Here is a 14,753-nt window from a genome sequence, read left to right as displayed (position 1 = left end):
ACAGAGTTATCTGTAATTTTACAGAAATTATTAGGTAATATTTTACTTTTTTTTTTCTGTGAAATTAGAAAACAAAGTAAAGAAGGTATAACTGCGGAAATCTGCATCTATTCAATATGTTTTCCTTACAGATTATTAAGTATGTGGGGGTTAAAGTGAGTTTTTTTTTAGGTTAAATAATAGTATTTGTATATACAGTTATTTTTTATTTCACATTTTATTTTATACTCATTTTGATCATTATTTCATTGTCTTATTCTCCCATAATTTCATGTATATTTTATGAATATTTTTCCAAATCTCCGTTGCTGCAATTCAGGGCTTTGTGTGTGTGTGAGTGCGCGCGCGCGATGACGCAGATTCAAATTCGCCGCCATTACTTTTCCGCTGTTTACTCCCGCCCACAACGGTTAACGTTAGCTGATCAGGATCGAGTTTGGGCAAGCGGGAGATTTGAATTCAGTCTACTCTCGTGAAGTGGATTGTGAGATCAACAGTGGTTCAAAGCAATCGTATTCGTCAAGAGGCGAGCAGCCGTGAGCAGGAGCTGTTGTCAGTCAGTCCGTTTGGATTCTTTGGAAATAACGCCCTTTTCAGTGAGCCTTGTTCGTCACAGCGGACATCATGCCAACCGATCACCGGCTGAGGTAAGAGTCTCATTATACTAAGTTACATGTGAACGATATTTTATATTACATTTGTGTTACGTTTACAGTTTTCAAGCTAACGGTAGCATTCTTAAATAATGTTCTGTCATAACTGGCGAGAGCTGGAGGGCAAAACACTGAAAATGTAGCATCAGGCGTCTTTACATTTTCCATCTGTTTTAAGAAAGATCAGTTGAACCCACATCTCAAAAGACCTAAAACCATCTTTCGTAGACTTGTTATACATATCAAAGTCCGTTTACTTGTGTATAAAATCTTTGTTAATAGGCGATAGTATCTGTCAGTAAATCAATCTCTTAAATGGCGGGACATTTTGAAACACTGCCTGGAAGCTGAAAACTCTTCTCTTAAAAAATATCCTCGGTTTTAATTATAGTAATCACGTTTTTGGCGGATTTTTATTACCATTTTTAATAACCACAGTTATACTACAAATACAAATAGGCCTACCATGTTTTTTTCTTTTTTTTCTTTGTGGTTAAACCATAGTTAATTTTCATAAGGGTTAACATGGCTATCTCAAGACTGGTAAGAAAACGAATTCAGTAAATACTGTACTTGATGATGATACAGGAAAGCACATGAGACTAGAATATGAACACAACATGATAAATTGCATATTCTGGCTGCATCTGCTTGCCAACACGTAGAATGCATATATGTGCATATATTAGGCTTATAAAATAAAAGTTGATAGAATGTTTGTGTTCTGATGAAGAAAGTAACGTATCTACATTTTGGATGGCCTGGGGTCATCATAGTAGCCTTTTTCATAGGATACTTTTGATCATTGGTTATGAAAATTGCATTGATCCAGATGAACAGACAGTTAACGTTACACCCCTAACGTTAGGTGTCTCGTCTCAGCTCAGCTCAAAACTTCACTGTTAGCCTTTCCTGCTCAGCTTCCAGATCATAGTCAGGTTTTGCATTGTCTCAGTGGAACATATTCTTACATGTGTAAATGTAATACTGAGTTGTTAATTATTTTTTTATGATTTCAGGTCAAGTGGAAAGCAGAATGATCATGGCAAACAAGGTATGGGAAGAAGTAATTTAAAATATTGTAATGGCCGAGTCTTCTGATTCCATATGATTGCACTAAAAGTGGCAGAAAATGTCATTTGTTTTATACTATATTTTCCCATATGAATATTCATTTGGTCCTTGTGAGGCCACTGGAGCTGCACAAAGTTTGGTTTTACTACAGTAAGACCACGATTGTGTTAGATTCCCCCCATCTATTTAATTTTTTTTTTTTTTTTTTTGTAGCGTAACTAGGCTTTGTCATTTAGAAACATGACTTTTCCTACCACTTAATGACACATATCTCTACTTTTCATTCCAGCCAGAGGATCTGACGGTTGCTGCTCGCATCTCAGCCTACCTGATGGAAAATTCTTGCTGGATGAATGACCTTCACCTTCAACTCAACCTTGCCAAGACAGAACTGCTTATGGTTTCAGCCAAACCATCCTTGCTGTGTGATCCTGCTGATTTGCCTTATACAACATCAGAAAGATCCGGCCCTTCCTATCGGAGCCACACAACTCCTTGTCTAAGCTCTTGTTCTATCCAGACTGGACTATTGTAATGCTCTCCTGGCAGGCCTTCCAGCATCAGTCAAACCTCTGCAACTGATCCAGATGCTGCAGCAAGACCTAAACTCACTGCTTCAGATCTATGTGTCTCCAGAAGCTTGTGTTCTGCAAGTGAACGGCGCCTTGTGGTGCCATCATCCCAAAGAGACACAAAACCACTTTCACTGACCTTTCCCTGGACTGTTCCCTGCTGGTGGAATGACCGGCGCAACTCAACACATTTTCAAGAAACTGCTAAAGATCCATCTTTTCATAAACACTTGACCCAATAATACTAAATCTTTGTTTTAATAAAAAAAAAAAAATACAAAAAAATTGTGCACTGTGCTACACTAACTGGGACTTGTCACTGCACTTGTTGCTTCTATTGTTCTCTTAATGTTAAGTCACTTTGGATAAAATGTAATTGTAAATGTTTAAAATAAGTTATATTAGAGTATAAAGGTATACAGCAATTGTCTTTTAATGTGGATATTTTTACATGTTCTAAATTATATACTAAGCTTGTATTTCCTATCATTCACGTATCTTGATGTTCAGTGTTTGTTTAATGAGTAATACTGTAAATGTGCAGGTATTCCGTACTTGTACGTTTAGTTAATTTAACAGAAATTGACTGTACATCTGCTATTATTAAGTACTTAATTAGAGATTGGTCAAAGTTGTGAAACTGGATCTGCAAAAATTAAAACTGTAAATATACAAACTTTGTATTTGAATTTATGTACTTATTGCATTTTTATACATAACTTCATAGTTATTTACACAGAAAAACTATATATTAAAAGATAATTACTGTAGATAGAGCATTATTATAAAATAACTTTATGTATGCCTAGGTAGCATAGGTTACTATGATACCCTAACTGACAAAAATGCCGAAAATAAGGCAAAAGGACAATCCAGTGGTGATTTAAGTGGAATCGTAACACATCTGGCACAGCTCCGGTAAGCGGAATCGTTTCACGCACCCGTTACGCATCTGTAACGGGATGATCAGGCGGTGCTGGATCGGCGCTGGCACATATCCGCAACAACCCCTAAAAACAGACCAGAAACGGCTTCGGCCCGATGTGCGTTTGGACTCAGGAACGAGTCCGTGAGGCGGATGCGGGCCAGACCCGGCTCTATCGTTTTGCGGTTGCGGCCCTGTTCCGTTACAGCGTCCAGTGGCTATCTGGGAAACACACACACATTCTTCATCATCATCATCATTGATTAATCAGGATCCAGCTTGAATGTTCCATATGTCTTCCTTTATTAATATTCATTTGAAACAAAATCAATCAAAACTTTAAAACCCTGATCCTGTTAAGCCAGAACTGTAACTCAGAAGAGGTGAAGACGTGTTTGTGAATGTAATATGTGTATGAATAAAATCTAAAGTTGTATTTGCTAACATTAGTTAGTGCACTGATAACTAAAATGAACAAAAAAAACAAAAACAAAAAAAGATTAGCTAACATTAACAAAGTTTAATAAATACTGTAACTGTGTTGCTCATTGTTAGTTCATGGTAAATTACTAATGTTAACAAATGAAACCAAAGTGTACCAACATTTTGTGAAATGTGCTTATAAAATCTCTCAGATCTAAACATAAAGCTAGAGCCAAACCACTGTGTGTATTCCACAAAACAGCAAGATAATCAAGTTCTGAATTATAGATAATATAATATAGTGAATAAGCTGCTAAAGATAAAACACACATGTGCGCACGTCCGTTTCGGACTCTAATATAGCCATGAACATACTTAAAGTCTAGTGTTGCAAGTGCAGAAATATTGTAGAAATAGTTTCAAAAGTTACGTGTCACTGCACAACCGCAGTGTGTGTGTGTCTGTGAGTGAGAGAGTGTGTGTGTGTGTGTGTGTGTGTGTGTGTGTGTGTGTGTGTGTGTGTGTGTGTGTGTGTGTGTGTGTGAGTGTGTGTGAGTGTGTGCGTCTGTGAGTGTGTGCATCTGTGTGTGTGTGTGTGTGTGAGTGTGTGCGTCTGTGAGTGAGAGTGTGTGTGTGTGTGTGTGTGTGTGTGTGTGTGTGTGTGTGTGTGTGTGTGTGTGTGTGTGTGTGTGTGTGAGTGAGAGTGAGTGAGAGTGAGAGTTTGTGAGTGTGTGCGTCTGTGAGTGAGAGTGTGTGTGTGTGTGTGTGTGTGTGTGTGTGTGTGTGTGTGTGTGTGTGTGTGTGTGTGTGTGTGTGTGTGTGTGAGTGTGAGTGTGTGCGTCTGTGAGTGTGTGCATCTGTGTGTGTGTGAGTGTGTGCGTCTATGAGTGTAGAGTAGAGAATAAGTTTTGATGTTACGAGCTGCAGGACGCCGTGCAATCACAAAACAATACAGGAGTAGAGGAGAATCTACGAATATTGTTTGGATTTAAACACTTCGAAATGGACCATATTATTAATAAAAAATAATTTTGGTGTATGCACAATTTGCAACCCAGACATGGTATGTAACGGTCTCATAATATCTAGATTATGAAGATATTTGATGTTGAGTTTTCTTGCTGTCTGAAACATAAAATAGATGGTGTTTTTCTTCAAATATCTTCTAGTTCTGCAATGTTGTGTGGCACAATCTGGCTATTTTTTTGTGTCAAGCAAAGTGAACAATATGAGTCTCAAATTAAGTGTGTAATGTATGTTTTCTATGAAGATAGAATTCACAGAAGTTAGTGACAAAACGTCATGACATCCAGAAACTTTCTCAAATAAAAAAACATAAATATAAATAGCAATGTAAATAAAATATTACAAAAAATGTATAATAGCCTATATATAAATAAATAATACTAAAATAACACTGGACTAATTAAGCTATTCTAAACTGTTTTTATAAGATTAATTTAATTTGCATGTAGTTAAACTATACCCTTATATAGGTAGCTATAAAGTAGCTATACCTCTAACAGAAAGTATGGACGATAGTATACAATCATATTTACATTTACATTTACATTTAGTCATTTAGCAGACGCCCTTATCCAAAGCGACTTACAAATTAGGACTAAATTCAGAGAGTCATCATAAAGAGGCAAAAGCAACAACAACGCAGGAAGTGCTCAAAATACGAAGTTCAGGTATTATTCAGAGTAGCATAAGCCTGATAAGTGATGTTTCAAAGGGAAAGGAAAATTTTTTTTTTTTTTTTTTTTCCTATAAGGTTAAGTGCTCGCGGAAGAGATTGGTTTTCAGCTGTTTTTTTAATGTTGTCAGGGATTCTGCATTCCGGATGAGGGTGGGGAGAGCGTTCCACCAGCATGGAACTGTAAATGAGAATGTTCTGGAAAGTGATTTTGTGGCTTTCTGTGATGGAACCACGAGACGTCGCTCGTTGACCGATCTTAGGTGTCTGGTAGGGATGTAGACTCGTAGGAGTGAGTGAAAGTAGGAGGGAGCTGAGCCTGTGATAGTTCTGTAAGCAAGCGTCAGTGCCTTGAACTTGATGCGAGCAGCTAGAGGTAGCCAGTGCAGAGAGATGAACAGAGGAGTGACGTGGGCCCTCTTGGGCTCGTTGAAGACAAGACGAGCTGCAGCATTCTGGATCATCTGTAGGGGTTTGGTCGCACATGCTGGGAGTCCAGCCAGAAGGGCATTGCAGTAGTCAAGCCTAGAGATGACCAGGGCCTGGACGATAAGTTGTGTTGCATGCTCAGTTAGGAAAGGCCTGATCTTCCTGATGTTGTGCAGTGCAAACCTGCATGATCGAGCTGTCTTTGAAATGTGATCTGTGAAGGTCAGCTGGTCATCAAACGTTACTCCAAGATTTCTGACCGATCTTGATGGGGTGATTAATGATGACTCTAGCTGGATGGTGAAGTCGTGCTGTAGAGATGGATTGGCAGGGAGGACGAGAAGCTCAGTCTTTGCCAGGTTGAGCTGCAGGTGATGTTCCTTCATCCATGTGGAGATGTCCGCCAGACAGCTTGAGACCCGTGCAGCTACTGTGGGATCATCTGGTTGAAAGGAGAGGAAGAGCTGTGTGTCATCAGCATAGCAGTGGTAGGAAAAACCGTGTGCCTGTATGATGTGTCCCAGTGATGTGGTGTAGATGGAGAAGAGGAGGGGACCAAGAACTGAACCCTGGGGAACCCCTGTGGTCAGCTGATGTGCTCTGGATACCTCGCCTCTCCATGCGACCTTGAAGGACCTACCTGTGAGATAGGACTCAAACCAGTGGAGTGAAGTTCCTGTGATGCCCAGTGATGAGAGGGTGGACAGAAGGATCTGATGATTCACCGTGTCGAAGGCAGCAGACAGATCCAGGAGAATGAGGACTGAAGATTTGGAAGCAGCTTTTGCGATCCGTAGGGCTTCTGTGACTGACAGTAATGCAGTCTCAGTTGAATGTCCTTTCTTGAAGCCAGATTGGTTGACATCCAGCTGGTTGTTTAGAGACAAGAAGGATGTTAGTTGGTTGAAGACAGCTCTTTCAAGTGTCTTCGCAATGAATGGTAGGAGAGAGATAGGTCTGTAATTCTCTACCAATGATGTGTTTAGCGTTGGTTTTTTGAGCAGTGGAGTAACCCGAGCCTGCTTGAATGCTGTAGGGAAGGTGCCAGTGTGGAGGGATGAGTTGATGATGTGTGTGAGTGATGGTAGAAGTGTGGGAGAGATGGCTTGTAGAAGGTGTGAGGGGATGGGGTCAAGCGTGCAGGTGGTAGGGTGACTGGAGAGGAGAAGTGTAGATACTTCTTCCTCGGTTAGCGGAGAAAAGGAGGACAGAGGGGTATTGGCTGTGGAAGGGGTCGGTCTGGGTTCCTGTGTGTGTGGAGCTGAGAACTGACTGCTGATAGCTGTTGTTTTGTTGGTGAAGAAGGTCGCTAAATCGTCAGCAGTTAAGGAGGAGGCGGGAGGTGGTGGAGGTGGACAGAGGAGAGAGTTGAATGTCTTGAAGAGTAATCGTGTGTTGGAGGAGCTGTTGATCTTGTTGTGGAAGTATGAAGATTTTGCAGCATGAACATCAACAGAAAAGGAGGAGAGGAGAGATTGATACATACTCAGGTCAGATGCGTCTTTTGATTTGTGCCATTTCCTCTCCGCTGCCCTGAGTTCGGTCCGGTGTTCTCGAAGAACCTCAGATAACCAGGGGTTAGAGGGAGTAGTGCGTGCTGGCCTGGAGGAGAGAGGGCAGATAATGTCTAGAGAAGAGATTAGAGTGGAGCATAAGGTGTCCGTTGCAGTATTCACATCCAGAGATGAGAATTGTGAGGGTGGGGGAAGAGAGGATGACACGGCAGAGGAGAGATGGGAGGGGGAAAGTGAGCGCAGGTTTCGTCTGAAAGTGACTGGTGGTGGGGGTGGGGGTGCAGGGGTAGAGAGTTGTAGACTGAAAGTAATGAGGAAATGATCTGAAACGTGGAGAGGTGTCACCAGGATGTTTTCTGTGGTGCAGTTGCGTGTGTAAACCAGGTCCAGTTGGTTGCCTGATTTGTGAGTAGCTGTGGTGATAAGTCGTTTGAGATCGAAGGAGTCTAGGAGAGAGGTGAAGTCTGTTGCATGTGGCTTTTCGAGATGAATGTTGAAGTCACCGAAGACTAGAAGTGGGGTGCCGTCCTCAGGGAAAGTGGACAGCAGCACATCCAGCTCATCTACAAAGTTACCCAGCTGACCTGGGGGGCGATAAATGACTACAATATGGATTTTAATGGGAGTTGTAAGTGTAATAGCATGATATTCAAATGAGTTGTTGTTGCATAGAGAAGAGAGCGTGGAGTATTTGCAATTGTTAGAAACGAGAAGCCCTGTACCCCCACCTCTCCCAGACTGGCGAGGGGAGTGGGAGAAGGAGAAATTGCTAGAGAGAGCAGCAGGGGTTGCTGAGTCTTCTGGACGAATCCAGGTCTCAGTCAGGCCCAAGATACTAAGAGTAGAATGAGATGCAAAGGCTGGAATGAAGTCAGCTTTATTGACTGCTGACTGACAATTCCATAGACCCACGGAAAGAGAGAGAGGAGTATGTGAGGATGTGAGGATGGGACGCAGATTGGCAATATTGCGCTGTCTATTGCGCGTGATGAAAGGACGTTGCCGAGAGATCACAGGAATGTATTGAAAGCACATGTTGATTAAGGTAAACAATAAGATAAGTAGAGGGAAGAAAAAGGGAAGAGGAGATACGTAAGTGCCTTTCAGGTGTCCTTGCTCGGTGGAGTCGCGCAGGTAGAGTCGCTGGTCTTTTCCCGAGTCGGTCTTACCACGAGGAGGCTGAACACGAGAGCTGAACGCTTCCGCGACAGCGCGCAAATTACACAGATATACGGATAATGCTTTCACCGCTTGAGTGAGTACAGCTGTTTCGGTTGGGCAATTAAGTGTAAATAACGCGAAAATGTGGCAATTCCAACCTGCTAGGAGCAAAGGCTTAAGTGCAAATGTAACAATAATTTTAATTTTCACTCGCGGCTGTTGTTAATTGTGCCAACGCGTCTCTCTAAAATACAGAATTATGTGAAGTTAAAAATACAAAGTAACAATAGGATCGAAGATAGGCTTACCTTGACTAAAAACAACAATGAAATAACAGGGTGAACAGAGTATTCTGGCAAAAACACTTGCGCGTTCTAGCTGTGCCTCTAGTATGCTTGTCGCTGGTCCTGCTGGAATACACAATCATATATGCAATCAATATACAATCATATATGCACAAGGCTAATTAGCTCTGGCATATTTAGATTTTGTCTATTCATCAGTGCAAATTTACTATAAATGCTGCTATGCAAATTTAATAGGATGTGAATACAAGTTATTATTGTTGTATTTAATTATTAAAGTTATATTAATTAATTGTGTATTTATTATATGAATAATATACTTATGCATTTGTATAAATTAGGCTTTTCTATTTATTTATTTTTGCCCAAGCATTTAAGGTTGTGAGGATGTGTGTAAAGTTTATATAACCTAATGTTGAGTTTTATTATTTTTGTGAGTTGAACTCTATTCACAGATTGGATTCTTGTATTTATTACAGTTTTTCACTTCTGAAAAGTTAATACAAATTGAATTTGACTGTTTTTATTTACAGCATTGAATAAATGCCATAAAAAAAAAAAAAGCTATCACTGTTTATTGAGGATTTTAAAGCTTACTGAACTTTAAATGATTTGGATATCTACAGTTTTACATATAAACACAACATAAGATTGGCCCCTCTGTATTAATTGTGGCCCCTCTTGTGCCCCCCAGTTGAAAAAATCCTAGAATCGCCCCTGTCTATGGGGCCATCACGTAAGCTACAAGGTAATGGAGCATTTTATACATTGTCGTGTTTCTTTAGAAATAAATAATGGACAAATGGAGTCTTTAAACGCCTCAGATGTAAAGTTATTCGCTGTCAAAGTGACGCCAAAATGAATGGGAGTCAATGGGATGCTAACAGCAGGTGAAGTTCTGCTACAAGATGGTGGCACGCGGCCGGCTTCAACTTCCGGTCGACTTCCTTCCCGCTTGTTAAAATGACTCGAAAGTGACTCGCTTGTATCCAAAAGACTCAAATGTCCTTGTATGGAATCAAATTACTCTTAAATTGACTTGTTCAAAACAAAATTACTCTTAAACTGAATCATTTGAAACTGATCCACTTGTAACCAAAATACTCAAATGTCCTTGTTTGGAATCAGATGACTGCGTGCTGTTTTGACCAAAAGGGAAGCCATTTTGTCTACTTTCTGCAAAGGTAATCTGTGTATTAATCTTAATCATCTTTACCATTTTTAGCCCTGTTTAAGTTGGTTTTTGTCTGTTTGAATGTTTTGTGGTTGTATTTTGTGATTAATTGTATAAAGACAGTTTTGTTAGAGTATTAAATTCATGTAATTCATCTGATCAGCGTTTTGATTAGAACAAATAAGTTCTTATTTGAAACATTTTTGGTGTTATGATTGTTCTTATTAGTTTAATAGTAAATGTATTCAATAGTATTAAATGGTTTATTGATACACATATTTTTCCTTTGATTGTAAACATCATAACCTTTACATTTTAAAGTATAGTTCACAAAACTATGCTTATTTAGTCTCTTTTATATTATGATGATAATGTAAATTCTATAGATTTAGAGGTTAATGTGTCTGTACAGCGGCTGCTAAAGTTTTTAATACGAGTAATGAAAAATGCATGACTGATGCAGGACGTGCTTGGTGTTGAAATGAGTTATTAACCTGGGGAAAAGTACTCGATATGTGCTCATAATGATTATAATCACTGCATGATTCTGAATTCAGTTGCATTTTGCAACCTATCGAGGTTTAGTGGCTAAATGCCGAAACATTGCTGGTGAATAAAGGTCTTTGCTATTGTTCTTGTGAATGCGGTCGCTCATGTTTTAAGTGAACACACGTGCATCAATATTAAATCCGTGCATGAGGTCTTAAAGTGACAGTGTCATTAAAACAACGAAAAAAAGTTGAAATAAAAATAAATGTATATTTAATTCATATATTTATTATTAGTATTACTTGCATTGTATTGTTAAATGAAGCTAAAATGAAAGTAGGGTATTTTTTGTTGTATTGTATACAATTGACTTTAGTGTGTGTATGTACACACACACACACACACACTCAAACAAATAAAATATATATTTATATATTATTAGTGTGAAATAAAATGTCTCGTATTGTGAAAGATTTATTTTGGTGTTATTCAGTGTTATTCAGGACACAAATGAAGATATATCATTTAATATAATATATATTTCAAATAAAAAAACGGTGTAAATGTATTAATCGGCATGATATAAAACAATGTGCACTAAAGTCTTCTTTTTGCACGGTGCAGCGCGCGTGAGTGTGAAGTCTATATATCATGATATTGTTCTTAAATGTAATTGCTTTTATGTTTTATAAACTTTTTTTTTACCCTTATGTTGCAGAAGACGGTGTAACCTGATTTGAGGTAAGTTACTTTTTTCATAATATATAATGATAATATAGGCAATAGTGTACAGTATTAGAAAACATTTGGGAAAGTTGTGAATGTGAGAGTTGGTATTAACATTAAGTGACATGGCATGTGACGCACAGAAGCCAATGGCATGTCACTATGCTTATTGGCACATCCAGTCTTCATTAGCATGTGCCAGTGGATAGTGATGCACTGACATTATCACTGTATGCTGTGACACCTCCAGTCGTAACTGACAGATGAATCGAGCAGCTATAACTGAGATAACTGTGATAAATCCTAAAAAAAAAGCCCAATTTTGTGAGATTTTAAATATCAATTAAACGCATTAAAGTCAGTAATATTTTTTCCCAAACATGTGACTTGTGTCACGTCTGTATTTGATTGGCATGCCACTGAATGTTTTATAATACCAGTGCTTCTTTACGTTGGTTATGTCACAAGTCACAAACTCCCCATTCTAGGAAAGACACGAAAGAAATCTATCATGGGTCACTACGAATAATGCATTAACAGTCGTGCCCGTCACTGTAAACCATCAGCATATTTCTGCATGATGCCTGACGGACACACGCCAGTAGGTGTCAGTATAAGTGTAATACAGGCCAGCGCAAGATTCTCATCTGTGGCTTTAATATATCAAGTCCTCTCAAAAAGTGTAAAACAATTATTTCTTAGGCCATGTAAAAGTGATGAATGCATTGTGGCATTTCATTAAAATATGTGATGTGCCAATGGATTGTGTCATGTGACACTCACAAAACAATTTGCCTTATGCTGTCGTCATATGATTCTTTTACATTGCTATGTGTACAACATTATCATACATAATTCAATACAATTATTTTGGAAATATTAAACATTCAGAGCCAATCAAATACAGACGTTACACAAGTCACATGTTTGGAGAAAAAAAAAATATTACTGCCTTTAATGCGTTTAATTGATAGTTACAAAATCCTAAATAAATAGCCGAATTTTGTGATATTTTGTCACACTTATGTCAGTATAGCGGCTCGATTCATCTGTCAATCACTACTGGAGGTGTCACAACATACGGTGACATGTTCCACGATACTGTCAGTGACACACGTCACTATCCACACGGCACAACCTATAGTTTTACATGGCTTGCTGTGTCAGACATTATGCGTGTGGTGTTTAATGTGTGATATGGGTTTCCTCAGCGCAAACCTTTCATTTTACACAGATACAAATTCCCCCAAGTTTTTCCATTTTGCATTAATGTGTGTGCATTAAACTTCAAATAACACCGAGCCGGCACCAGTTAAACCAGTTAAGGTTTAAAAGTCAACATGTAATTCAAGTATTATGAGAATAGTAACTGTAAAGATATAATAGCAGGTAATTGAATATAAATGTAAGACATTTCTTACAGGATAAAGAAATGAGTAAAACTGAATGTGTCCCTGTAGAACATTCCTCTTATTTTTCTTTATTATCTTTATTTTTAATGTGGAGATTTAAACTCATATAATGTATAACATAGATATATTCACTATATATTTTTTCTTAGCATTCATTTGGCATGTTTGTTTGGAAGACCATACTGGGCAGGATGTGGCATAGTGTGTTTAGTCAAGAAATGAAAATTGGGAAAATGTATTTAAAATCAAAATTTTAAGTCTTCATTGTTATAAATATAAAATAAAATAAAACACCATAGTTTTACCACTAGATGTCAGTATAACCAGGTAAAATAGGGTTGTGCGATCTGTAGTTGCTGGTAGAAGTGTTTCAGATATATGGTTATTTCTGGGGATTCAGAGCATGATGCATTGCTGATTATGGTTTTTACTGCACTCCCATTATGTTTTCTAAAGTAGTTTATTTAAAAGTATAATTACTATGGAGATGAATGATATTGTCTTTGTTAGATGTGTGGAAAATGAATTGAGTTCTGTTTAGATATGATAAACTGATGTGTCCTCTCTAAATAGTTGCCAGTTATTAAGTTATGGAGTTTTAAACTCAAAACATTTTACAATCAATGCTTGTATAATTATTTCATCTTTTATTTATATATTTATTTCAACACTAATCGATATTTTTATGCATTTTATTTTTATATTTGTATTCTTTTTTGTACGGTTTGTGAATTGTGATGTCTTTCTCATATTGTGCCCTTCAGCATATCTGCATGATGCACACCACTGTCCTTCTGCTGCTGAGATAGGGTGCTCACCAGTGTTTCAGTGGACACATTACATGATGAGTATATCTTTACTGAAACATGACTATATCTTTTTATTAAAATTATCCATAAATTAAGTGAAAACCTCAACCCTGTCACTGCCAACATGACCACTGCTCCTGTAGTGTAGGAGAGTAGACCATATGGGTGGAAATTAGCATTTTTTGCTATAACCTGGCACATGACATCTCTTCTTTTTTAGACTAATGTTTTTTGTGCATTGTCCCTGATTAAATAAAATAAATTCAAAAAATGCATATATGGCAGCTATCAAATAAGCACATACTTATGGATTAAAATACATTTTTGAAAAATAATCATTTTCCATCTTAATTTTTATGTGATGGGGTTGAAAAGAAAAAAATTAAGATGGAAAATTATTATTTTTCTAAATTTGATTTGAATCCATAAGTATGTACTTATTTGATAGCCGTCATACAGTATATGGTCTACTCTCTCTCTGTTAAGCTTGACAGTACCCTCCCTTGACTATAATAGACCTCAAAAATATGAATAAAAAGTATGATACACACACACACACACACACACACACACACACACACTAAACCACTGAGATGTCCCTCTGCACACACACACACACACACACACACACGGGATGTCCCTCTGCACACACACACACACACACACACACACACACACACACACACGGGATGTCCCTCTGCACACACACACACACACACACACACACACACACACACTAAACCCCCGAGATTTGTGAGTTATGAATATTTTGTTTAAATCATTTGCCATCCTGAAAATACTGCCAATAACAGTATATGTAGTTATATTACACTATATAGTTTTATGACTTTAAGATGTCAGTGTATGTCATAAGCTGCGGTTACACCAAATGAATGACTTCCGATGGATGATTCCGTATGTTAGTGTTTGCATGAACACAAAATAAAGTAAGTTAATCAGATTGATGTGCGCGTTATGTTGCAAGTATCAAAGTGAAATGTGTCTTTTGTCATGTGTAGACCGCTCAAACCAACCCAACATTACAGTTTCAGAAAGCAAACGTGGTTTTTTTCACGGCTAAAATAATCTTAAAACGATCGGTTTACAAAAGTTTACACCGCCACTTACAATCCGAATGAAACTTCACTGGGACCGAGCTCAATCGGATCAATAGAGGTGTTTACATGAAGGTTTCTATCCGATTGAGCTCACAATGAGGTTACTAACGGATTATTAGTATCCATGTAAATGCTAATGACAGGCTCTGCGTTTCTATTACTATATATATATCTGTTTGTTTTATTGTAGAGCTGTTGCGGAGCTGTGAAAGGCAGATGCTGTCATTTAATAATTACTTTTGTAAATTAAGGTGATATAAATATTTGTAA

The 14,753-nt window shown here is 38.1% G+C and overlaps 3 long non-coding RNA genes across 4 annotated transcripts in view; all 3 read left to right on the top strand.

Annotated features, from left to right (window-relative positions):
- Positions 1-14,753, top strand: part of LOC309497139 — a 549,185-nt gene that overhangs the window by 150,445 nt on the left and 383,987 nt on the right. The gene's annotated exons all lie outside the window — the stretch shown is intronic.
- LOC309497147 overlaps positions 1-14,753 on the top strand; it is a 147,312-nt gene that overhangs the window by 116,233 nt on the left and 16,326 nt on the right. The gene's annotated exons all lie outside the window — the stretch shown is intronic.
- LOC309497295 lies at positions 454-3,048 on the top strand. Its single transcript, XR_014205472.1, has 3 exons — positions 454-647; positions 1,673-1,707; positions 2,017-3,048. It is a non-coding gene; the product is annotated as an uncharacterized lncRNA (long non-coding RNA).

Source organism: Leuciscus leuciscus, assembly GCF_965113295.1.
Source record: "Leuciscus leuciscus genome assembly, chromosome: 4".
Classification (NCBI taxonomy): domain Eukaryota; kingdom Metazoa; phylum Chordata; class Actinopteri; order Cypriniformes; family Leuciscidae; genus Leuciscus; species Leuciscus leuciscus.
The sequence above is the reverse complement of the archived record's forward strand: the minus strand, read 5'-3'. Positions and strand labels throughout refer to the sequence as shown.